A 25887-nucleotide genomic window follows, 5' to 3' on the forward strand; every position below is an offset into this window, starting at 1 on the left:
AAAATAACTGTTGGGGATGTTTAAAAGTCTATAGTTATCCTTGGGGACCCAGCCTAACCCTTAATGCCATGGCTCATGAAGCCATACACAGGCAGCCTGGACAGTAGTCAGGAGCTGTTCAACTACAGGCTGAGCAAGTGCAGAATGGTGGTAGAATGTGCATTTGGACGTTTAAAGGCGCGCTGGCGCAGTTTACTGACTCGCTTAGACCTCAGCGAAACCAGTATTCCCACTGTTAATTACTGCTTGCTGTTTGCTCCACAATATCTGTGAGAATAAGAGGGAGACATTTATGGCAGGGTGGGAGGTTGAAGTAAATCGCCTGCCTGCTGGTTATGCGCAGCCGGACACCAGGGCGGTTAGAAGAGCACAGGAGGGCGCGGTACGCATCAGAGAAGCTTTGAAAACCAGTTTCATAACTGGCCAGGCTACGGTGTGAAAGTTCTGTTTGTTTCTCCTTGATGAAACCCCCCACCCCTTGGTTCACTCTACTTCCCTGTAAGCTAACCACACTCCCGTCCTCCCTTCCATCACCGCTTGCAGAGACAATAAAGCCATTGTTGCTTCACATTCGTGCATTCTTTATTCATTCTTCACACAAATAGAGGGATGACTACCAAGGTAGCCCAGGAGGGGTGGTGGAGGAGGGAAGGAAAATGCCGCACAGCACTTTAAGCACAGCACTTTAAAAGTTTACAACTTTAAAATTTATTGAATGCCAGCCTTCTTTTTTTGGGCAATCCTCTGTGGTGGAGTGGCTGGCTGGCCGGTGGCCCCCCCCACCGTGTTCTTGGGCGTCTGGGTGTGGAGGCTATGGAACCTGGGGAGGAGGGCGGTTGGTTACACAGGGGCTATAGTGGCAGTCTGTGCTCCAGCTGCCTCTGCAGCTCAACCATACACTGGAGCATACTGGTTTGATCCTCCAGCAGCCTCAGCATTGAATCCTGCCTCCTCTCATCACGCTGCCACCACATTTGAGCTTCAGCCCTGTCTTCAGCCCGCCACTTACTTTCTTCAGCCCACCACCTCTCCTCCCGGTCATTTTGTGCTTTCCTGCACTCTGACATTATTTGCCTCCATGCATTCGTCTGTGCTCTGTCAGTGTGGGAGGACAGCATAAGCTCAGAGAACATTTCATCACGAGTGCATTTTTCTTTCTTTCTAATCTTCCCTAGCCTCTGGGAAGGAGAAGATCCTGTGATCATTGAAACACATGCAGCTGGTGGAGAAAAAAAAAAGGGACAGCGGTATTTAAAAAGACACATTTTATAAAACAGTCACTACACTCTTTCAGGGTAAACCTTGCTGTTAACATTACATACATAGCACATGTGCTTTCGTTACAAGGTCGCATTTTGCCTCCTCCCACCGCGTGACTACCCCCTCAACCTTCCCCCCTCCCTGTGGCTAACAGCGGGGAACATTTCTGTTTAGCCACAGGCAAACAGCCCAGCAGGAATGGGCTCCTCTGAGTGTCCCCTGAAGAAAAGCACCCTATTTCAACCAGGTGACCATGAATGATATCTCACTCTCCTGAGGATAACACAGAGAGATAAAGAACAGATGTTGTTTGAACGCCAGCAAACATACACTGCAATGCTTTGTTGTACGATGATTCCCGAGTACGTGTTACTGGCCTGGAGTGGTAAAGTGTCCTACCGTGAAGGACGCAATAAGGCTGCCCTCCCCAGAAACCTTTTGCAAAGGCTTTGGGAGTACATCCAGGAGAGCCGCGAATGCCAGGGCAAATTAATCCTTTCACATGCTTGCTTTTAAACCATGTATAGTATTTTAAAAGATACACTCACCGAAGTTCCCTTCTCCACCTGCCGGGTCCAGGAGGCAGCCTTGGGTGGGTTCGGGGGGTACTGGCTCCAGGTCCAGGGTGAGAAACAGTTCCTGGCTGTCAGGAAAACCGTTTTCTCGCTTGCTTGCTGTGAGCTATCTACAACCTCCTCATCATCATCATCATCTTCTTCGTCCCCAAAACCTGCTTCCGTGTTGCCTCCATCTCCATTGAAGGAGTCAAACAACCCGCTGGGGTAGTGGTGGCTGAACCCCCTAAAATGGCATGCAGCTCATCATAGAAGCGGCATGTTTGGGCTCTGACCCGGAGCGGCTGTTCGCCCCTCTGGTTTTCTGGTAGACTTGCCTCAGCTCCTTAAGTTTCACGCGGCACTGCTTCGGGTCCCTGTTATGGCCTCTGTCCTTCATGCCCTGGGAGATTTTGACAAAGGTTTTGGCATTTCGAAAACTGGAACGGAGTTCTGATAGCACGGATTCCTCTCCCCATACAGCGATCAGATCCCGTACCTCCCGTTCAGTCCATGCTGGAGCTCTTTTGCGATTCTGGGACTCCATCATGGTCACCTCTGCTGATGAGCTCTGCATGGTCACCTGCAGCTTGCCACGCTGGCCAAACAGGAAATGAGATTCAAAAGTTCACAGTTCTTTTCCTGTCTACCTGGCCAGTGCATCTGAGTTGAGAGCGCTGTCCAGAGCGGTCACAATGGAGCACTCTGGGATAGCTCCCGGAGGCCAATACTGTCGAATTGTGTCCACAGTAGCCCAAATTCGACCCGGCAAGGCTGATTTAAGTGCTAATCCACTTGTCAGGGGTGGAGTAAGGAAATCGATTTTAAGAGCCCTTTAAGTTGAAATAAAGGGCTTCATCATGTGGACGGGTGCAGGTTTACATCGATTTAATGCTGCTAAATTCGACCTAAAGTCCTAGTGTGGACCAGGGCATAGTTATTATAGTGCCTAGCACCATAGAATCAAAATGCTGACTGCACAAACAAAACCTTATAATACTCTTACTTTTATATAGCACCATTTATCCTAAATGCTCCAAAAGTAAATTTAGAGTATTAAGAAAATTTCTCCAGATGGATATTTAAATTAATAACTTTTCAATACTATTTCATGTTTTCATTATTATTATGTATTATTTATTGAGGCCATCATTGACCTTGGTGCTTCTCTGAGGCTATAGGAAGACAATATTTTACATCTCTAGTGATCTGCTTAGGGCCTCTTGAGAGAGACAATACCCAGCAGCTGCAAGTGCCGTTGAAGTGAATTACACAGTGGAGTTTGGATACATACCACTGATACATGCCTGTTGACTAGATGAAGTAACATCAAAGTGAATTTATGGTGAGTGGCTGCAGTATTTGCCCAGCTGTAGTGGAAGATAGATTAGATTAGTAGCAATTCAGTGGGAGATTGCTTATCACATCCAATTTCCACGTTTTAGAACAAATTCAGGTCAATAAAAACATTTTTAAAATGGCAAGATGGCTCTAAAGCAAGGGAAGCTTTAAATATTATACTTTCTCCATATTCTTCATATGCTACTGCATACCTTTGAATTCACACAATCATAAATTTCAGTAACTGTTACTTTTTGTAATTTACAAATATGATTCATAAATGAAATCAGGTAATGTCAGCTTCATTTTTCATGCCTCCGCATTATTATTCATTCCTTATGCATGTTTCTATAGCCAGTGTGAATTAGACTTAATTGTCTTCCAGCTAACAAGAGTTTTGGTTTTTTGATTCAGTGTCATAGTACTTGAATTTATGGGTTCAGAACCCAAAGCAATTGCTACCTTCACAGAGAGGAGAAAACCCACCTCTTAATCAATGCTACATTTGTAGCATGAATAGATATAGCACTGTCGCTAATGCTTTCATGTGATTAGCTGTTTTATATTGGTTACTCAGTTTTAATTTTTTTTTAACTCTTTTCTTGAAAGGTCATCAGCTGGCAAATTATTTACTTTGAAGTATGAAATATGAAATGTAAGTGCCATCCCTGCTCAGTCCACTGGCATGCTTCTGACAATAAATACCTTGTTATATTCTCCCAGAAACACCTTCAAATTCTTCCTAGTTTCAGCGGCACAAATGAGGAATATATCTAATTTCAAAGCTCAAACCCCCAAATGTAATTACTTTCAACAATTAATTGGCATAAGTAACCAAAGCAGTCTTAAATTGTCCACATTAAAATGTATTCTCACCTTCTGAAATCTCTCTATTTCTAATTCAGCTCTAGGGTGTGTACACCTGGCTTCCATTTAACCCTCCAAAGGCAGAGTTTGGACTCTCTACTTACCTACACACTTACTTATATAGCCCACGTCATCTTAGTGGTAGTACCTGAGTGCCATGGTGCAGATCTGAAGCAAATAGGTACAGTTTCCCTTTAAATATTGTGAGAACCAAGTTCCAAACTGTGTGTGTGTGTGTACATGCGTGCACACACACACACACTCTTACATGTATATGGTATTGGGATATATATATATAATACCAAATACGCACGTGTCTAAATACCAGATACACACACACGCACGTGTGTGTATAAATTAAAAATGTGAATTTGGTATTATATTTTGAAATCTCAGAAATCAGGGATGAACTAAGCAGATTTTTTTCAGTCAACAATGTTAACTGATCCATTGGGAGAGAACAAAATAGGCCCAAATTATCCCCCAAAATGGGAGCGGATTGAGGCTCATCACTTTTACTGCATTGACATGGATTCTATGACCCACTTATTTTTCAGATGTGACATATCAGTGCAATTTAGGCTTTGCCATGGAACTTGTCATAAAATACTGCATGCCCCTCTTCTTCTTTTGGAAGTTGAATTCTTTGTGACAGTACTGGTAACCTAGAGTAAATAAGTGATATGTTTTTATTAAGACATTTAGGTGAAAGTTTTTTCTTGAATAATTTTGCAGATTATCCATCATTTTAGTGGCCCTTCAGAAGATATATTACATAAAATGATGTCATTCACAGTTAAGATGATGTTGACCAGTGTAATTTCAGGCTAGCTAATTAATATTACTTGGGGTTTTACACTGATGAATTGCACTGTAAAGCTATGAGGATGTACAGGTGACACTAAGGGAATAGAAAGATTAAAGCAGAAAGAAGAAAAGAAAAAAGGGGACGCAGCAATTTGTGCAGGAGAGCAGAGCCATTTATGGACAATTACAACAGGATTTCATATGTTTTGGTTGCCAACACAATTCTATGATGATGGGTGTCTTAGAATGTTGTTTAAAAAGTGTCATGTATAATTTTAGCTGTATCTTTTCTGAAAATCAAGCCATGACACTCAGTTAAACCCCTTTGGCCTGCTTTTTAGACATGATGAGCAATGAGAGCAGCAAGTCTTCGGCACTTCTGAAAACCCAGGCCACTTATCAAGTGTGAAAAATTCAGAGTAAAAAGTCTGTTATATAGTGTTATATAGTCATCTATATTATAGTAAGTCAAGCTCTATGAAACTGTAGAGTTTGTACTGTGTGGCTATGCAGGAGCAGGTGATCAATTATCAGCAGGATGAATGTCTTAATAGTAGTACTTAAACAACTGGAAAAAGTCACTAGAAAAGATGCCTAGCCCTGTACTCTTAAACTGATTGACAACATGAGGGAGCTTGGAGAGAAACCAAATAGAATATTGGCAGCAGTAACAAGAAATACATCCATTGTCTCAAGAATATTGGGATATATAGTTTGAACATAACATTGTCATATCTACTTGAACTATTTAATGAGATGATATATCCCATCAATATCTTCTGTGATACAGTCATTAAGATTTCTAATTAAATTCATTATTTGTCAACTAAAAGCTATACATTGTCCCCGAGTCATAAGCACAGCACAAATCTCCTTGATCTCAATGGACAATATTTTTTTCTTAAATCTATCATCCTATCTGTAAACTTGTGTTTGGGTTGTATTACACAATAATGATAGTCATCTATGGAGACAAGTGGTATGACATGAACCAGGCTTCATACTTATTTATAGTACTGGAAATATATTACAGTAACTAACACAAGAGCTTAAAGTTTTAAAGAATATGTTAGCCCTTTTTATACAGTATATCAGAATAAGTACAGATCATAAATAGCAGCATCACTTGCGGAGGAGAATGAGTGGTTACAGGTGACATTATACAAATACTTTAAATATTGTTTTTGGACATCTTTTGAGGTACATGCTAGAGGTACAGAAGTGGTGTCTGTATGACAACATATTAACCAATCAATTGAGTGAATATGATGTAGATAACTATTGTTAACAATATAACGGAAAAAAAAGAAAGATTAGGGGAAAAAAAAGGAACATTCACCACAGCCCTCTGGTTTGTAGCCAGATATTGTAACAATCCTGGTCTCTTCCTCAGTTTTAACTGGGTTTCTATTTGTCTCCCATCTCCCTATTGTCTGAGCACCTCCTAAGAATTAAAAATAACAGCAATACCAACATTGTAAAAAAATATCCTCTGTGTTGTAGATTGTTGTCCATCTCAGGCATAGTCAAGTGTACTCAAAACTAATTTGTGTCCTTCCCACTTATCTAACTGATGAAATCTCCCTTAGGATGTGGTTCCCACATACTGTGGCTTTTGATAGCTTGATATTTTTGAATTCTCACTTTAAAAAGGACATATTTCCAGAGGTGATCTCTTGGGCTGTGCAGGTAAGCAACAATGGAGAGGAGAGAAGGAGATAAAGAGAGATTGGGATTCCCAAATGCAGTTTGAAGCCATATGACTTTAGCACAATAATCTGGGAATCCTAAATAATAGCTTATTGCTCCAGCTATCTCTATAGCACAGTAGAATGGGTCTGTTTGAGTAAGAGCATCTTGGGATCCTGGATGTTTCCTGTGGGTGCTTCCACAGAAGCAACACCCAGTTTCACATTAATAGGATTTTGCTCAGAGCTTCATGGTGCTTATATGGGTTAAGCATCTGTTGCTAGTCAACAGGACATGTACAAGATCTGATCTGACTCACCCCCAACACCATCATCTTGAGACAGATCTGAAAGATCCACATTTTGTTAGTCTCCCATTGACTTCAGTAAGCTTTGAATCAGAACCTTTAACTCTGGGGAAGCTTTGAGTCCAGAAGCTAAGAACAAATGGCTTCTAGATTGGGCCCCACTCTCAGTGTGTGTTTGGAGAATGCTTTCCTTTTGTAGCATGGGCTGGATATGGCAAGGAGTTCCACAACCCTGAGCCAGGGATCAAAACAAACTGGACCATCATAAATGACATGATGAGCAGGATATGTGTTCTCTGAAATTGTGTGATCCTATCCCATTTAGGGTTTTATAGATCCATAGGACAGCTTTGAACTGGATGCAGATAAGAACATCATAAGGACATAGAACATAAGAGCGGCCATACTGGGTCAGACCAAGGTCCATCTAGCCCAGTATCCTGTCTTCTGACAGTAGCCAATGCCAGCTGCCCCATAGGGAACAGAACAGGTAATCATCAAGTGAGCCATCCCCTGTCGCACATTCCCAGTTTCTGGCAAACAGAGGCTAGGGACGCCATCCCTGTCCATCCTGGCTAATAGCCATTGATGTATCTATCCTCTATGAACTTATCTAGTTCTTTTTTGAACCCTGTTATAGTCTTGGCCTTCACAACATTCTCTGGCAAAGAATTCCACAGACTGTGTGTTGTGTGAAAGTATACTTCTTTTTGTTTGTTTTAAATCTGCTGCCTATTAATTTCATTTGTGACCCCTAGTTCTTGTGCTATGAGGAGGAGTAAATAACACTTTATTTACTTTCTCCACAGCAGTCTTGATTTTATAGACTTCAATCATACCTCCCCTTAGTCGTCTCTTTTCCAAGCTGAAAAGTCCCAATCTTATTAATCTTTCCTCAGACGGAAGCCATTCCATACCCCTACGCATTTTTTTTTTGGCCCTTTTCTGAACCTTTTCCAGTTCCTATATCTTTTTTGAAATGGGGCGACCACATCTGCATGCAGTAATCAAGATGTGGGCATACCATGGATTTATATAGAGGCAATATGATATTTTCTTCCTTATTATCTATCCCTTTCTTAATGATTCCCAACTTTCTGTTAACTTTTTTGACTTTCTGACTTTTTTCACTTTTTTAATTAGCTAGTACAATATAATGTAATATGCTGTTTGTGTTCATTTTAGGACACAGACCAATCTGTTATGTACCAGCTTAGAGTGTTGTGGGTTTTTTTAAGTCCAAGTAATAGTGAATAACAATAACATGTCCTAGACATGATGAACAAATGGACTGCCTTGGCCAGGTCATCACTGAGAGGAACAGAGAGTCTTCTTAAAAACTGAAGGTGGAAGACACTGGGTTTGGTGACTACAACTATTAAAGTACTCTTTGTAAATAAAGATTCCGCATGATTTCGTGACCATATTATCTTAATACCAGAAAGAATAGCCATTAACTCAGGGTGAGATGTTGGAACTAGCCAGTTCCGTTAAGCATTTCTATCTTCCAAGCAGCATCAGTTCTGTCTTTCCTGGATTCTCTTGAGCCAGCTATTCTCCATCCAGGCTCCAGTTTCATATGTGCAGTGAGATATCAGGGACACCCTACTGTCTCGGTTGGTGAAGAAAGACACACAGACCCAAGTAATGCATACACATATGGGCACAGAATTAAAGTTGCTCCAGTCAAACTCTCACTTTTTGGGACTTAAAATTTCAAACTTAGTTTTGCATTATTTTTTTTTCTGTTGAATTATTCAATAGACATTTCTATTAAAAATTAAAGATTTCTAGACTAGAAATGTTTTGAATATAAGAAGGATAGAAATCTATTTCATTTGAACTTTAATCTCTGGTCATGTATAAAATGAATAAAATGCAATAAGTGTAGAGAAATATGATTTATCACAGTAGCTGAAGTCTGGAATTGAATACCATAAAATTCCAAGATTGTGTGTCAGTCAGTTTAGTGGTGCATTGGTGGATGCAAAGAATGAAACAAAAGCTGGAAAATTCCCTCCAATGATGTAATCCTTAGGAGAAAAGGGGAAATCACACCTCAAGAATTATGCCTAGCTAATTAAAGCCATATGAGTAGCAAGAGGGAGTGGAGAAAGCCCTTATTTTAATACTAAATTTTGGGGAAAGAAAAAACTTCTGTTGCATTGTGTTTATCTGTCTTAGGAAAGTGTAATTTCTGTTATAGCCATTGTGAAAAACAAGCAAGGGGCATCAGACAGTTTAGGGGATTGGTAGTGGGATTTTTGAGCCATTCACCTCATGCAGGTGAATGCAGTGATTGAAATCTGGCCAAACTTTACTGTGGCTGAAATTCTTTATCATCGGAAGGCCATTTAGTGGCCCAAATGAAATGATTTGGGGAGTCTCAGTACAGTTCCCTAGTGGACAAGTGTTCCCATTGAAATCCCTGTTGACAGTCTCATTGGAGAGAGGCTAAGGACTGTTTGGGCAAGCAGAGAGTATTAACCTTTCACCTATACATATGGTCTCCCTAGTTCAGGACTGATGCATATCTGCGTAGGTGAGCATTGATACAGGTTGGTGAGACAATGTGGGGAAGCTGCACTGCTTCTCAGAATACATAACCTTAGAAACCAAGGGCTGGGTCCACTCATCATTGCCTGCTGCCTAGTGGAATCCACAGCCCCAAGTTAGGTGCCCAGGCAGCGTTGGGGAGAGTTAGGTGCCTAAGAAAGGGGATCACAAAAGGCAGCATGCTGAGCAGTGAGCTGCCTGAGCTAGCCAGTAGGAAATGCGAGGACAGCAGTGTGGCCTAAGCCCTGAATGTCAAAGGGAGTTAGGTGCCTAACTCTGGACCAGAGAGAGGCACCTTTCTCCACCTGGGATTCACAGTCGTGAATCCTCTTCTGGAGTTAGGGCTGATATAGCTTAGGTGCCTTTCTCACAAAAAATGGAGGTGGTGGTGATCCCCTTATGATTTAGTTTCCTGGCTAAGGCACAGCCTGGGGAGGTGGGAGATTTGGGTTCAAGTTGTGCTCTGAGTCAGACGGAATGGGGATTTGCTGGCCCAAGGCTCTTATCTCCCACTCACATGTTCTAAACACTGGGCTTTGGGTACTGGGGGGGGGGGGGGCAGCAGCACCTCCTCATTCTCTTCTTTTTTGTGGGGCCTGATCCAACAGGGGTGCTCAGAGACAGGGGCCTCAATATTTTTTTAATATAGTCCCCAAATCCTCTACTAGCCCATAAATATTAAAACAATAAACAATTCAAAAGATAAATAACAGGAGCATAGACATCTGCTTTCACTGCCTGTCACTTCACCCAGTTATCTTTGTTTAGTATCTCAGTTAATTATAGTGGGAATGATTATGATATTGCACCCAGACTTCAGGTCAGGAGCAAAACACAAGACCAGAAGAAATCCAAAGGATCAACGATTCTGGGTCAGACCTTCAGCTGATTTATCTGTCCTCAGTCCATTAACTTCAACTGGGACTATGGCAATTTACTCCAATGAGGGTCTCTCTCCCTCTAGTTTCATATAAATCACTCTATTAATAAAAAGTATAGGGAAAGAAAAATATTGGCATATATACTGCTTTATGTTCTTTTTTAGAGTAAAAAAGGCTAGTATATTATATAACAGCATTTTTATCTTTATATAAACCAATTGTCAGTAGTTTCTATGAGTTTCAATGACTTTTTAAATGCATTCAGAATATTACTAGACTTGCAAGATTATTTTCTTGGCACATCCTTATGTGCAAACTTTCTGCTTCTAAGAGACCATGAAATTATGAAATCCATGTTATATCACAGCATGCAGTCTGTTCATGGAAGTCATAGGCTCACAACAAGTTTAATCTCTTCCTGATTTAAGACAAGACCCTCACTATTCATTTCTGAGCTGGGTATTTTTAAATGGTTTGAAGTAGTTTACAGAATCCCTTTTAATGACTATAAAGCTGACATACAAGCACATACTACACCTTTCCCTAATGGATGCACAGTTAATAGGTGCATGCTCTGTATCAGCAATTTGACTTTGGAAGGTGGTAGTTTTCTGTGATTCTGCCGCAGTTTTCTCTGTTAGCCATTTGATGTCCTTTGACAGTAGCTGCATGCTTCTGCTTCATTGCTCTGTCCAATTACCTGAATAATTTAATTTCCTCCCAGATTAGCTGTTGTAGTTTCTATGTGGTAAGGGTGGAGAGAGACCAAATTGTTTATTTCTCTACACTTAAATCATCAGGTTAAATGCTGTAAAATTTAATAAACTGTTTTGATTTATCACACAAACTGTGGATCCATAAATATTCATTAGTTTTTACTTAGGCACTTTTCTTTCTCTCCCTTTTGCAAAGAAGCTCCTATTATAATGGAAAAAGACGCATAAAATATTTAGCTCAAAAGAGGCCCAAAACTCCTTAGAAAATGTATACTGTAGTTTATCTGTGCTTTACATTTTCTGCTTTGCCTTTCTTAGGACTGTGAAATACAAGCTAGAAAACCAGCCATGTGCTAGGTGCTCTGTTTTGTAAGACATGAAAATTTAAGTTGGTTACAGCACTGTGACACTAGAAGAAACAGTTCTTACAATGCTGGCAGGGGAAATCAAAAATTAGTCCTTGTGGATCTGTTTACTGTTGTACTGTCTGCCTTTGTGCTTGGCCTCTGCAGGTGGTAATCTTTCCCAATATGACCCCAATTTTCCCTTTGGTATCTAAGCCCTCCTGCTGTTAGCACCATATTGAAACATAATTCATCACACCCATTACCTGCATAACTATGGAATATAATGTTGTCACTGCAAAGTTGGTATCTGCCAGAACCTTGAAACAGGAGGCATGAATGCTTGTAAACACATTTAGGTGTTTACCATTATTATCAAACTCACACTCTTCTTCCCGCGGTAGGATAACTCTGTTTTGTTCTCTGTCATGTTTTATCACGTTTTTAGGAGGGAGTCAGAGCTCACCCAAAAGTAAAAGCAATATTTGTGCCAACTGGAATTTTACAGCTCCAGCACCATATTGGTTATGTTCTTCTCCACTTTAATGTGACTTATAGTTGCTTTTCAGAGCATCCCAGTCAGTCGATTTGTGGCCAGAACTGTCACATCCAATATCAAAGATCCTGGTAATATTGGTTACCTGGCATCCTGGCAGAGTGGAACCATGTGTTTTAAAGCAAACATTGATTTCTGCTGTATAATCTTTTAGCATTTGTAGTTTGCCTAGAGCTATGAAGATGATTCAGTGCTCTGCATGTGTGTATGAAGGGGACACACTCCCAAGTGCAGTGTTAAGCTATTCTCTTTTCCATTTATAGGTCTGGTGAGATTTATTTCTTCTCCTTGAGAGGCAGGGTGGAGAAGGGAGGAAAAACTGGAGATCTATTGAAGGGATGTTTAGAGAGTAACAAGGTTGTTTTTGGGGATAGGTCACAAAGAAGATTCACCAAGTTGGCCAGGAGTGGCAGGATAGCCTGAAAAAGTTGGCATAATTGAGATAAGCTTGAGAGGTTTAGAAGTTCATTTTAAAACTGATATTTATATTGAATTGATCTGTACCTTGTTACCACCTAAAATCGGAGTTTTGATTGTCTGCATCCCAGAGAGTTAATACCCTCCGAATACTCCCATGGCATGACTTTCTAAGAGGCTGAGCACCAGTAGCTCCCTTTGACTTAAATAGGACTGGTACCTCAAGGTGCTTAGCAACTCTGAAAATCCAGACACCAGAACTTTTTTGAATAATTACTGTTGCTTCAAGCAATGAATCTTTTTAGATCATAATCCTTTTATTCACTTTCATTTTGCTGCAACAGCTATTGATTATATAACCTCTTATCAAAAAGTTTTTGCCTTCCTCTTCAGCATGGGGTCACTTGCTGGTTTGAACTAGACGGAATGGTGTATTCTGCATCACTTGAAGTCTTTAAATCAAAATTTGAGGTCTTCAGTAACTCAGCCAGAAGTTATGGGCCTATTGCAGGAGTGAGTAGGTGAGGTTGTACAGCGTGCAGGAGGTCAGACTAGATGATCATAACAGTCTCTTCTGGACATAAAGTCTGTGAGTTTATCTCTAACAAATAAAAAGAAGAAAAAGAGCCACTGCTTTGTACGCACTTATATCAGTGAATACTTATGTCAGTGAATACCTTAATACAGGATTTTAAAGCTTTTTTACGGGACAAAGGGATGCTGCACTGTCACAGGTGTCCTTTTCCAGATGCAGCATTAAAACAAAGGTCATTCTGATTATTTTCAGTGGCTTTTTCAGGTAGAAATTAAAAAACCTGTTCAGTGTTTTTTCTAAAGGGTAGATGTCAGATCTGATGGGCCCAATCCTCTGTGAAAAATTGGTGTAGCTCCACTGAAGTTAATGAAACCCTGATGATTTACACCATCTGAGAATCTGGCCAGTCCATGAAGTGTTGCTAAGCATGTGGTAGTTGTTATATGGGATCCCATAGTCATTGATGTCCCAAATATCTAACTCGTTATTGTAAAACAGTGGGCCACCTTGTGTATGAATATGTTATAAACCCAAATTTTGTGCTACGTAGTCTATTTATTAAATACTCATACTATTACAGGGAATTAAGTAAAATCTATTGTAATTAAATTGAAGAATGGTAGATGGTTATCTGTGGTCCAAACGCAATGTTCAAAGAAGTAATTGTAGAGTGAATTGTTTCTACATTTCTATGCCCAATAGAACTGAACATTAGTTTCAAGTATTGTGTTTATGGCTAACAAAATCTCTGCCTTTGGTCAAGAGATAAAAGCATGGAAACTTAATTGATGAAGCCAAGGTATGTTTATATATATCATGGGAGGCATGGTTAGTTTCCAAGAGAGATAAATGGTGTGTTTTGCTTTTCCGCTTCAAAGATGGTCATTCAAGTCAGAACCTTTTTTAAACTCCTACCTCATTATTTTAGCAAGAATAAAAAAATCCATCTCACAGTAAAATACATAAGAAAACGCACTCAGGCACCAGTTGTTTTTGAGTTGTTTTTGTCAAGCTGTATAAGCAGAAATAATTTATAATGTGTATAGTGTATTTGGAATACTTCATATTCATTTCAGGAGAGCAAGGAGCAGACAGCGATCACTATTTAAGAAAAGATACACACAGGTCTGTGGTATTTATTCCCCCTCCTCCCCCCAGTACAAAGCTTCGGGAGCATAATAATTTGTTGAAGAAATACTAAACCACACAGTAATGAAAATTCAGTTTCTTCAGATCCTTAGAAATGTAAGTCTTCTAGCACCAGGTTATGCAAAAAAAAAAATTGAAACAATTTCACATTTTCAAGAAATAATAAGTGTTTTTAACAAATATTTTTGGAAGGAGAGTAGTGGGGAAGGAAATTTGCTGCTTCTTGTTTCAACACACGCTGTCTGAATTACTCATTTTCTTTATAGTACTTAAGACTGACCATGATAAATGACATGATCTTGCAGTTCATGGACCTACAAGCTATAATTTTCTTTTTTCTAGTTTAAAGCCAACATCAGCAAGAGAAGTGTTTTCTCATGAATCCAGGAAGGGAATTTAACAAGCCTTTAAAGTAAAAGTAATCTTCCCCCTGACTCTTGCTCAAAAGCTTTGAGCTGAGCTTCCTCTGTTGTCAATTTACTGTCCAAGCTTCTCATCTCAATTGTGGTATCAGTGCTATATTGACTGTTTGCTTCTATTTCAATTCCATCTTCTCTTGTTATTTTTAGATGTCAGCATAAGACAATTATTTATGTAATATGTTGCTGCAACACTCGTTTTCTATGTGGACTAATAGATATCTGAGCAGATATCCTTTTGTGAGAGCTAGATTTTTATTATTAATTATTATTATTAGTAGTAGTAGTATTTTTTATTTATTATGTAAAGAAGAACAGTAATTCACCTCCATCCTCTGAGTGGGATTTTATGTAAACATGGAGAGCCTTCCCACTGGAATCAAGTTGCATGAGGGAAAGATAAGGGAAAGGGGCAGACTTACATGAGAATTGGGTCTTCTTTCCTGCCATATAACAGACGCTCTCAGGATATGGACACTGTGGCTCCACCCTCTTCAATGAACTTCCCCTGCCCCTTTCCCTGTTAATTTTGAAGGTATATCCTCTAGGTAAACTCACAAAGCTTCCTGACCTATCAAACCCCTTTCATTGGGTATCTTCACAGGAGGTATAATTTAGTAGTAAATTATTAGTTCAGTGGACTAACCTAATAGACCAGTTAATTGCACTGAGAAAATCGTGCAAGGTATTGTAGCTGCAAAGTCTGACAAAATTTGAAAACTAGTTGTTCAATGTACATAACTCATGGGATGGTTTCAAGTAGGTAAATAGGCACATCAGGTTGAAAATCATACCAATTCATAGGAAGGAAAAATTTGTTTTAGCATGCAAAGAATAGCTGTCTGCCTTCATCACCTTTTAATCCTGCTGGGGTCCATTTGACAGATAATTAACTACTTTAGTCATAAATGTATCATGCATGTGTACATTACCCAATAGAATGTATAAAATATTATTTTTAGTACATTGCTTGCTGTAGACACTAATGGATGATGTTGGAGTCTATGTCAGGGGTCTATTGATTGCAAAGTGTCTTCCTCATGTGATTCATCAATACCGTTGGCTATTTTCTGATCTCATACTGGTTTTAAACACTGCAACTCCATGACTGCATAGGAGGGAGTTATTCTTGATTTACATCAATTCAAACTCAGAATTAGAGATGGGCAAAATTTTTCAGAGGAAACTTTTTTCCTGCTGAAAAGTGCAGATTCAAGCTGAAATATTTTTTGAATTCATGTTGCCAAATGGTTTGTCATATCCCCTCAAGAAAATCAGAAAAAAATCAAAACATTTCCTTTTGACATTTTTGAAACAAAATGTGTTTTTTATTCACAATGACTTTTCATTTTTATATTTCCATCTATTTTATTTTTAAAAAAATCTCAGCCCGAACCAAAACATTCTGTTCAACCCAAAACCAAGGTGTTGGGTTTTTTAAATTTTTATATTTTTTCAGATTGGATAGTGAACCAAAAAAAGAGAGAGAACCAGTTTTTCTCACAGCTCTTATCAGAATGAAAACCACTTTGTTCTGAACTCATTGGATCAAAATAATGTACAATACAAATTCAGGGAAGGGGGAAGATTTTAAAAAATATATATGCATATCCAGGAATACCTCTCAGAAAAAAATACAAGGGGTGAAATCTCATAGTTGGAGTTTTGTCATTGACTTCTGTGGGGTCAACAACATCTAAGAAAATGTGAAAATACATCAGAAGTCATTTTCAAATGTCTCTGTTAGTTCACATCCAACTAAGTTTGCTACATTTTATCAAGTGGCAGAACATATTAATCCAATTCCTCCATGATCTTTCTTGTTTTTAATAGCAAATCAGTATTCCCTCCATCCAACTCGCAAAATTACCAACTTTATTAAAAAGAAAATGTGTTAACAGTAAATTCCTATCATTTTCTTGTCCCTGAAGAGAGTATCACCTTTTGTTTAATTACAGGGCATTGAATTTATATAATCAAATGGTGTGAATGATTCCATGACATTGCCAGTGAAATTTCAGAAAGACCATTTGTATGCCTTCTTTTTTTTCTACAGTAATAGCTGCAATCGTCATAGCTACTACCATTTGTTTATCAAATGTCCCTGGGGTGGCATCCTTTGTCATTTTTAAAGCTTCACACTCTAATAATAATAGTAATAATCTGCATAGAAATACCTACACTGCTTTGACATCCAGTTATATTTTCAAACCATCCTCAACATTTGCCTGTCCCAAAGAAACTCTCCACTGCGTCTCAAGCACTGCAAAATTTGCAGGAGGATCAGAATGAACAATACAGATGGCTTTACTCATGGTCACAGCTGTTCTTTACTCTAGCAAACCAGGTCAAATTCAATCCTTTTCCTGTCTCTGGTCTCCACCTTTCCCAATGCCTAGCTCAAATGTTGGTTCTATAGACCAAGACACCTATTAGCCTTCCCTTCATCCCTCAATCAGACATGAAGAGTAAGCTGATTATTCACCGTCTCCCACCAGGTATCCAAAAGAACGTCACCAACCAGTTTCTGATGTCCACCAGAAAAATATGGAAACCTGAGCCTCACAAACTTACCCACTCATTGCTATACAACACTGGGCATTTGCCACTGTTGTGATTGTGCAGGTTGTGGAAGAGGAATGGTGCTGGTACCCTAAGGGCCAGGAGGACCGGCTTGCTGTCAAAGCCACCAGATTGCCACCTGGTGGGAGAGAAGACTGATCCTAGCCCGCAGTTGTTGTCTCCATCATGGGATGAAGAGAAGTGCAGGGCCGCTTTTCATTGCAATGACTTGTTTAGTGGCTGTGGTTGCCTTCCAGATCCTTACACTAGTCGTTTTTTAAATAATGAATAGCGGGAAACTAAGGCTGCGTCAGCATGGTGAGCTGGGAGAGGCTAGGATGTAGGGTGCCCTTTCTAACTTCATTCCTATAGACACCTACACAGGGATCAGATATAATTTGTCTGTTCATCTGGGAAGCAGAGTTAGTAATCTGAGGAAAGAGAGGGGAGGACCATGGGCATACACATTCCAGGTGGCTAAGATTGCACTTTATCCCCTCTCTAGTACAGATCAACCTTGTAAGAGGCCATTGAAACTTTAGTCTGTCTTCCCTCTACTGTTCCCAACTAAAACACAAAACTGCACCAAATGTCAGCATGAAAAAGGTTAAGAATAGTGTGTGTGTGTGTGTGTGTGTGTGTATAGGCTAGAGATGACCGAGTTATTAGACAGTTCTAGATATGAATGGACCCATGGTCTCCATGTGGTCCTATACTACTGTGTAACTATGCAATGAAGAATAGAAAGGTTTAAAAAAACTTCCTTATGTCAGATCTTTTCCAGTCTTAACTGACAATTCTGTCCCCTGGGGTGTACTGTGTGCTAAGTCGACCATGTTTCCAGGTGGAAAAACTGGAACAGCACATCAAGAAGTAGTTGTAAGCAGGATCAGCTTTTTATCTCTGATATCACCATGCTCATAACTTGGTATTCCATATCTCTGTAGTAATAAATGTATACGCTAGTGAAAATATAACTTGATAATTCTAAATGATCATATTGCACTAACATTAATGATCACATTAGTTTTTGTGTTTGCTTGTTTCGATATAGAGATTGAGGTTTGATCACAGGTGCTTGTGAAATATTCACAATACAAAAGTAAAAAGGCTCAGAAGTCAAGTCTTGCCACTTTGGTATGAACTGAAAAAAAAGGTTGTTTGATAAATTTTATAAATACCCTGTTCAGAAATAATCCCAATGCAGTTGCATTGAAGTCAATGGAGCTGTGCCCATGTACATCAGCAGAAAGCTTGGACGAGTAATTTAAAAGACATTTTGGGGAGAGTGAAGTGTGTCACATGCAAAATCACCCAAAGTTAAATGGTATGGATTTTTTAAAACTATTTTGTACCACTTTAGCTTTTGCTTACATAATAGTATGCTGATAAGATAGTTTTATAATGTGCAGGTTTATTTATGATTTTGTGTGACATTAACAAATTTTATATGATGTTGAGCCAGGTACTAAACAAAGGACTGCAGTACAGAAGTTGCTAATAGCCTAAAGTATTAGTGAAGGGAAAGCATTGATGGGATGTGTAAAAGATAAGGGATATATTTGTCCTTTCCTCGGCAGCACAGCAGAAGTATGTCAGATTCAGGTGACAGAATTCTATTGCAGTGAGTGGGGTTAGCCACAACACCTCCTACCTCTTCTGTTGCCACCTATGAAATGCAACATGCAGAGGTTGGTTACATGGAGGGCTAAAAAAGAACATCATTAGGGACTTTGGGATGTCACTTTAAAGCACTTTAAATTTCTCGTATCAAATTAGGATATCAGGTGAATTAGCATATTGCTGTTTCTAAAGCACATTACTAATCAATCAATCGGTCCCACTACAAATGTTAACAATGGGTAATGTCAACAAAATGTAGGCAAACATGGGGAAGAGTAGACTTTTTATGTAAAATACTGGGCCTGATTATTCACCACATCACCATTATTCTACATTTTAGCCAGTGTAACTCCTCTGACTTCAGTGTAGACCGGGGTTGGCAACCTTTCAGAAGTGGTGTACTGAGTCTTTATTTATTCACTGTAATTTAAGGTTTTGCGTGCCAGTAATACATTTGAATATTTTTAGAAGGTCTCTTTCTATAAGTCCATAATATATAACTAAACTATTGTTGTATGTAAAGTAAATAAGGTTTTAAAAATGTTTCAGAAACTTCATTTAAAATTAAATTAAAATGCAGAGCCCACCGGACCGGTGGCCAGGACCCAATCAATGTGAGTGCCACTGAAAATCATCTTGCATGCCGCCTTTGGCATGTGTGCCATAGGTTGCCTACCCCTGGTGTAGACACAAAAAAAAAAGGCTTAAATAGAATTTAAGTGATCTGAGGCCCTTGTCCTGCCCCCTGCATAGTGGTGAATTTTATCCACAAAGAGGAACTGCTTTCTAGCTGTACTCTCTGCCTCTTTCCAGTTGGGCACTATTTCTTCCTCTCCTCTCAACCCTCTCCCCTAAACATTTTCATGGAGCCTCAGTTATGTAGTTTTCCCACAGAGTTGTTCTGTCTCCCTAATGTGAGGGGAAGCACTGCAGTGCCAAGGTTCAACTCAATAATTCCTCACTTAGGCCCAGATGCTGCAAAACACTGAATCATGTGCTCAGTTTTTAAACAAGTCAATGGGACTAGTCACCTGGTTAATCTTAAGCAGGTTTCTGAGTGCCTTTCTGGATCAGGTCCTGACTGTTCATGTTTACCTGACATTTTTGCTTATTTTCTATTTTTGTACATACCCACCAAGAAGGAAGTTTTTAATTAACTTCCTGCAAGTATCGAATAGTAAAGTGAAACATGTAGGCCTGACTTCCAAAGCCACCTGGTGTGCAATGTTGTACCATGCTCAATGTGAGTCTTTGCATATGCAGATAGGTCATGTAGGTAGCTAACTGCGTGACTTGCTTGTCGATATTCCTGATTTTTGTGTGCACACCAGGTATTTTTCTGCATTATTATAATTTTTATTAATTAGTACTGTATTCTGGGAGAACACAGATGTCCGATTGTATTAATGTGAAGAAATTGCAATCTAGACACACACACACACACACACACACACACACACACGTATGTATAAAAATATTTTATAGGGGAGGCTGGATGCTAAGCCAGACTCTGGGACTTTTACTTCTCAATAACAGTATCCACATGACAAGTTCGTGGTCAGCAAGCTGGTTCATGGTAGATTCTCACTGTGCACAAACTTGCCTTTTAGCTAAGTCTTGAGAACAGTCATGTCAGAACAATGAGAAAAGTGTGTGTGTTTGTCCTTTAGTCAACAAGAAATGACCCTTTCCAGTCATTTGCCATTTTTGGCTTTATATCTTTTAAAATGGACCTGATTAAAAATAACGGAGCGGGAGCTGCGGCCTGGCTTATTAGGTAGTATTTCAAAGTATTCTCACAGAAACTTCCACTGACCTCTGAACACTACTTTGACCCTAGTTCGCCCAGGTAAGAAGGTTCTTTGGTCCAGACTATCCAACCCAGGAAGATTGCTGTGTAAAGAGTAACATTGGCATGTTATCACACCATACTTAAGGGATGATTACGTTATATGTACGCAGGAGTGAGCAGTGTTTTTGAAAATTAGAGAATAACTAAGCTTCAGGGTAAGCATTATTTACTGCTCAAAGGTTCCAGTCCCTGTGAGGAAAGAGAGAGAATGTGTCCATGGGAATTAACAGCAGGCACCTGGAAATATGGAAAGGCTGTTGGAAAGGCATAGTGAGCATGAGAAGAGGAGTACTGAGCCAGATCTGTGAAGGGAGAAGACAGGATTGCTTCATATATAATTCTTTACATGTGTCAGACCATAAAAGAATACAAGCCTTGCAGAAGGCATGTTTTTTTTAGATAAAGTTATTGTTTCTTGGAACCTCCATAAATCAAGCTGTCCAAAGAAAGCAGATACATGTTTATTTTTGCAGTTGACGATATTTTTGGAGTTAAATATGAAAATACTTCCCAAAAGAAGGGCTTCCTCTGCTTTCCATACTTTATATTTCCTTATGGTCTACAGCCATAACCAACCTAGGCTGTGATCTCAGCCAAGCAGAGCTTAGGTGGAAAATGGGCAGAGAAACCTCAGTTTGATGCAGGAAGTGCTGTTGATTAACAGTGCTAATTTGATCCATCTAATCCAGCCTTAAATCAGCATGATTTTAGGAGGTGCTGTGTTGCTTGAGGTTCTTCATTTTTTCATAAGATGTTAAAGGAAGGTTTTGTCTGCACTGGACAGGATAGCAGCAGAGTTGCTCTTTGTGAAGATTATTGTGTCTCTTTTGCATTAGTTCAGGCACTGAACAAATTATTAAACATCTTTGGATCCAGAAGTTAGTTGTACTTTTTAGTAGGGTGGGTTTAAAAAACAAAATACAAGAAATATACATATGTAAGATGGTATTTCCATCCCTTTTTATGGTCTGCAGAATGCCAAGATAATTTCTGTGTGGTGGGAATAGCAACCGAGACAAAAGAGAAAAGACTATAAACCGTTTATATTTAAGTTCTCTTGTTTTCCATCATTTTGTAGCCCCAGAATACAATCGCTGTCCAGGACTTGTGGCTCCTGAATCTAAATTTTCATTAAAAATACGTTTCTCAACTTTATGGTTAGATAAGGAACTGTAGGGTGTTGTCTTCAACCAACCTGACACAATTGGTCTGAAACAGCTTTGAACTGACCTATTCATCTCAATGGGATGGACCAAGGTTGATTCTAATACTGACATAAATGTGAAATAAATCAGGCTGAGAAAAATCTTTTTTTAATCTATTTGTGAGTTAGTGGAAATGCAAAAGAATATATTTCAAAGTATTAAACTTAATTTCCCATAATCATGAGGAGAAACAATTCAGTGGATGATTTTTTTTAAAAAAAATCATGTCAGCCAAAAAAAAAAAAGGCAATTTGCTGCTGGACTCAGATTATGTTCACCAACTTTTAATTTCCAGCACATACTTAGAGTTTATGAACTCTCTATACAGACTTTTATAAGAGAAATGCTCTTGACTGTAATGTCCCAGTTATTGCATATGTAGTCACTGGATACACAAGAATTAAGAGCCTGATCCCACAGTGCTTTACTCATGTTAGTTATCCTTATTCACCCAAACAGTGCCATTGATACTATATGTGCTTTAAAAATTGCTAGCTAATAGATCTGTATATTCAAGACCAATCTGATCTTCTCTTGAGCTTTTTAAGGCAATTTTCATCATTTGCATGAATAAAACACGAATGTGGAAAACATAGGAATCTAAAATTCAGATGAAAATCCTTTATGTAAAATAAATGATAAAATCTGGGTGCCTTTGCATCTGAATGATATCCTTAGGGCCTAATTTTCTCTAATGTGCTCCTTCAAAGTCTGATCTCTGATGCCAGCACGACATGTTTTAAGCTGTACAAAGTTAAAATTTGTAAAGTTTTTAGAGCCTTATCCTCCTACATCTTATTCATGTGAATAGTCCTTTTTTAGCAACAAAACTAGTTATTCTGTGGCACATACAGAATGGTACAATTTCCTTCTGCCCAAATAAATTCTGCTGTGAGTTCCATGTGGGAATAGGGGTCTGTCCATAAAGACCTCATTGCAGGATCAGAGCCCAAAATAAACAAACTTTAGCACAGGTTACTGTTATCTTCTTCAGAAATATATTGCACTTCATTGGCTAAGAAAGAATCATCCCTTCCCATTATCCCTAAATATAGGAAGGTCACAGTGTCCATCAGATTTCAAATAAAATGGGTTTCATTCTCTCACATGCTTCTTGCTAGACAATCAATTAAATGCTCGCAATGCATGTGCGCAATTGGCCAATGTTGTTAACCAGCGAGGTTCAGCTCACTGCTGGCTCTTTCACGGTGTGCAAAAATACACAAGACCTATTCCTGTGCATTACTTCTCCTACTAATACTCCATGCAACACGAAGGGGGCAGGACCATGTTCCCAGTCCTCAATCTGTACCAGCCAGTAGAGCTATTGAGGCCCAAATAGGGAAGCATGATTTACCATCCTAAAGGATAATGCTGCATCCCTGAGCACTGGGAAGTTTCAGGAGGAATTGTACCTCCTGAGGCACAATCTCTGCCAGAGCAGCCACATGTGTTGCGTGGCTCCACACCACCCCTTACTCAGGTCTGCACCTTATATGACATAACAGCCCTAAGATTGGAAACTGCCTTCTGCTCCCATTGTTCAGCCTTACACTGGCCACCCATAAAAGGCATTCATGAAGTAAGAGGTTTCCTGAGTAATTTACATCTCAATCTATGTGTTTCAAAATACTGATTTGCATTCATCAGAAGTATTTGCAAAGAGTTATCAAATACATGAAACAAGGAATGAAATCTTTGCATGTAAATTGCATTTCATGTGTAAACGTATCTAGTAATTTCCCTTACAGTTCCCATTTGTCATGAGACTCATTGTGCATCACTCAGTTTCTCATTCTTCAAAGGTTCTTCTCTTGCCCGCTCCTCCTTCCATCATTGTGCAATGTGTAAGTTAGGGAACCTCACTGGAATTATAGAACCAGATGCTGTAAAAGGCACTGTTGACTAAATATTACTACAAGATCACCAGTTAACTGTAGGGAATAGAAATGAACGACCTTGTGCCCCCAAATAAAAACGCTACTGACATTCTATGCTCTGATGAAAACAAGTGCAAGCTGCGTGTTATGCAGACTGATGACAGCTTTTGCAGTTGCACTAGTGTTGATTTATACTTTAGAGCTTTAGACCAAATCCTCAGCTGGTATAAATCAGCGTTGCTCCGCTGATGTCAGTTGAGCTGCACTGGTGTGCAACAGCTGAGAACCTGGCCTGCTGCCTTCGAACACTATGGTCTCCTGTCCTCAGAATGTCTTATTTTGATGGGTTATAAAGGATCTGTATAATTTACTATTAATCCAGGAAACTCATTGCCATGGACTAGCTGCACAGTCAGTGAAATCTGGCTTAGAGAAGCAGAAAATAGATTTATGTCCAGGGTGAGATATATGTATATATATATATATATATATATATATATATATATATATATATATCACCATCAATAACCTCTTACAAAAAAGGGCTAAGCCCGGTGGACAGTATAGCTAAGGAAATTAGTCAGAGAGAAAGAAAAAATAGTTTGATGTTATACTGATGTATTATGTCAGTGGGCCAAATTTAGTTCTGGTGTAGCCACATTGACTTTTCTTAAAAACTGTGACACATCGTCATGGAGAGAAGCCAATGATTATAAGCTACTGGTATGAACATGCTTGAATAACTGGGAGATTTCTGCTTTCTGACCTGCATGATGGATCTCAACCCCTATACAGTGTTCTCCCTACCCACCTTTTGGCACCCGTGGGAAGTCAGAAGGATCAGAATCCATCATGTGGACCTGACAGGAGAATTTTGCCCTTCGTTTATATTATAAACTGCAGGTTCAAAAATTCAGGAGACTCTTTATTTATCTAATTAATTTTGTTCTTACCTAAGATCCATATTAAAAAAAGAAAAAAAAGATACTTTCAACTAGGTAAGATTTAAAAAAAAATCTCTTAGTTACAGTTTGATATATGTTTATTTCCTTTTGCTCTTTTCATGATTTTCTTAGACTCTAAAACATTTTGTGCTGAAACTTGCATTGTGTCCACCTAACCTATCTGCTTCTCATACTGTGAGGCTGTTGTAAAGTCATCATGTTGCATTTATGACACTGTCCTGATTTCAGAGGGAGTCCTTTACTCCATTGCATTACTATTCTATAACCTGTTATTCCCCATTTTGTAGTTGTGCATTTGATTTTTCCTTTCTAACTGTTATACTTTGCATTTGTCTTTATTGAATGTCACCTTATTGATTTCAGACCAATTCTCTAATTTATCAAGGACATCTTGAATTAATAATCCCGTCCTCCAAGGGTTTGCAACCCCTCCTAGCTTGGTGTAATCTGCAAATTTTACAAGCATACTTTCCACTCCATTATCCAAGCCATGAATGAAAAGATGGACCCTTGCAGGACCCTATTAGAGATGCCCTCTCAGTTTCACAACAAACCACTGATAACTGCTCTTTCTGTATGTTTTTTCCATTATTTTATTAATGAATTATTATATATTGTTACCAGTTTAAAAGAGATATTAAGGGACCCACTTCTCCTTTCAAGTACACCAGTATAATGTCACTGACATCAGTGCAACTTCTCCTCATTACACTAGTGTCACTCAGAAGGGAATCAGACATTAAGAAATCTGAGCAGAGGTTATACTTTTAAATGGCAATGTAGTTGTATATGAGTAAGAGAATATATATGGTGTATATCTAGATAGAAATAGAGATAAATATACATATCTGAACATATAAAATATAGACAGATATTTGTATTTGGTCCATCATATATTTTCACAGTCTTGAAGTCCTTTCTCTTGCAAAAGTCCATTGAAGATGAGTTTGGTCTGAGTGCGGAGTGAATAGAAATTGAGTAAGCACTTTAGTTTTAAGCTATGTGCTCCTTCATAGTTATATACTTATTCCACTTTATGTATTGAAAAGATAAGTTTAAACAAAATTACAGCACTTCCAGTTATGTATGTGTGTAACATCTTTAAACAAAGGACGTGTTATGGATTTCTTTAATTCATATCTCACAGTACTAGCATTCTCTGAGTATTGCACATACCATTTTTGCTAACAAGCTTAACTGCAAGTCAGCAGTATGCAAATCCATTTTATATTCTTTGGGTACTTATATTACTCATTTTGAATAAACAGCAGAAATTTGAAATACGGTTGTTGAAAAGTTACCAGAATTTAGAAGACAGCTTTAATAAAATTTCTAAACAAGTTGAACTGTTACATTTATAGTGTTCATCTTCCCTAATGGGGGAATCTGGTTTCAGTTAAAA

General features: G+C 38.9%; 1 protein-coding gene across 6 annotated transcripts in view; it reads left to right on the forward strand.

Moving 5' to 3' along the window:
* Nucleotides 1-25887, forward strand: part of GRM7 (glutamate metabotropic receptor 7) — a 538026-nt gene that overhangs the window by 450441 nt on the left and 61698 nt on the right. The window lies entirely within an intron of this gene.

Source organism: Lepidochelys kempii, chromosome 7 (genome assembly GCF_965140285.1).
Source record: "Lepidochelys kempii isolate rLepKem1 chromosome 7, rLepKem1.hap1, whole genome shotgun sequence".
Taxonomy (NCBI): domain Eukaryota; kingdom Metazoa; phylum Chordata; order Testudines; family Cheloniidae; genus Lepidochelys; species Lepidochelys kempii.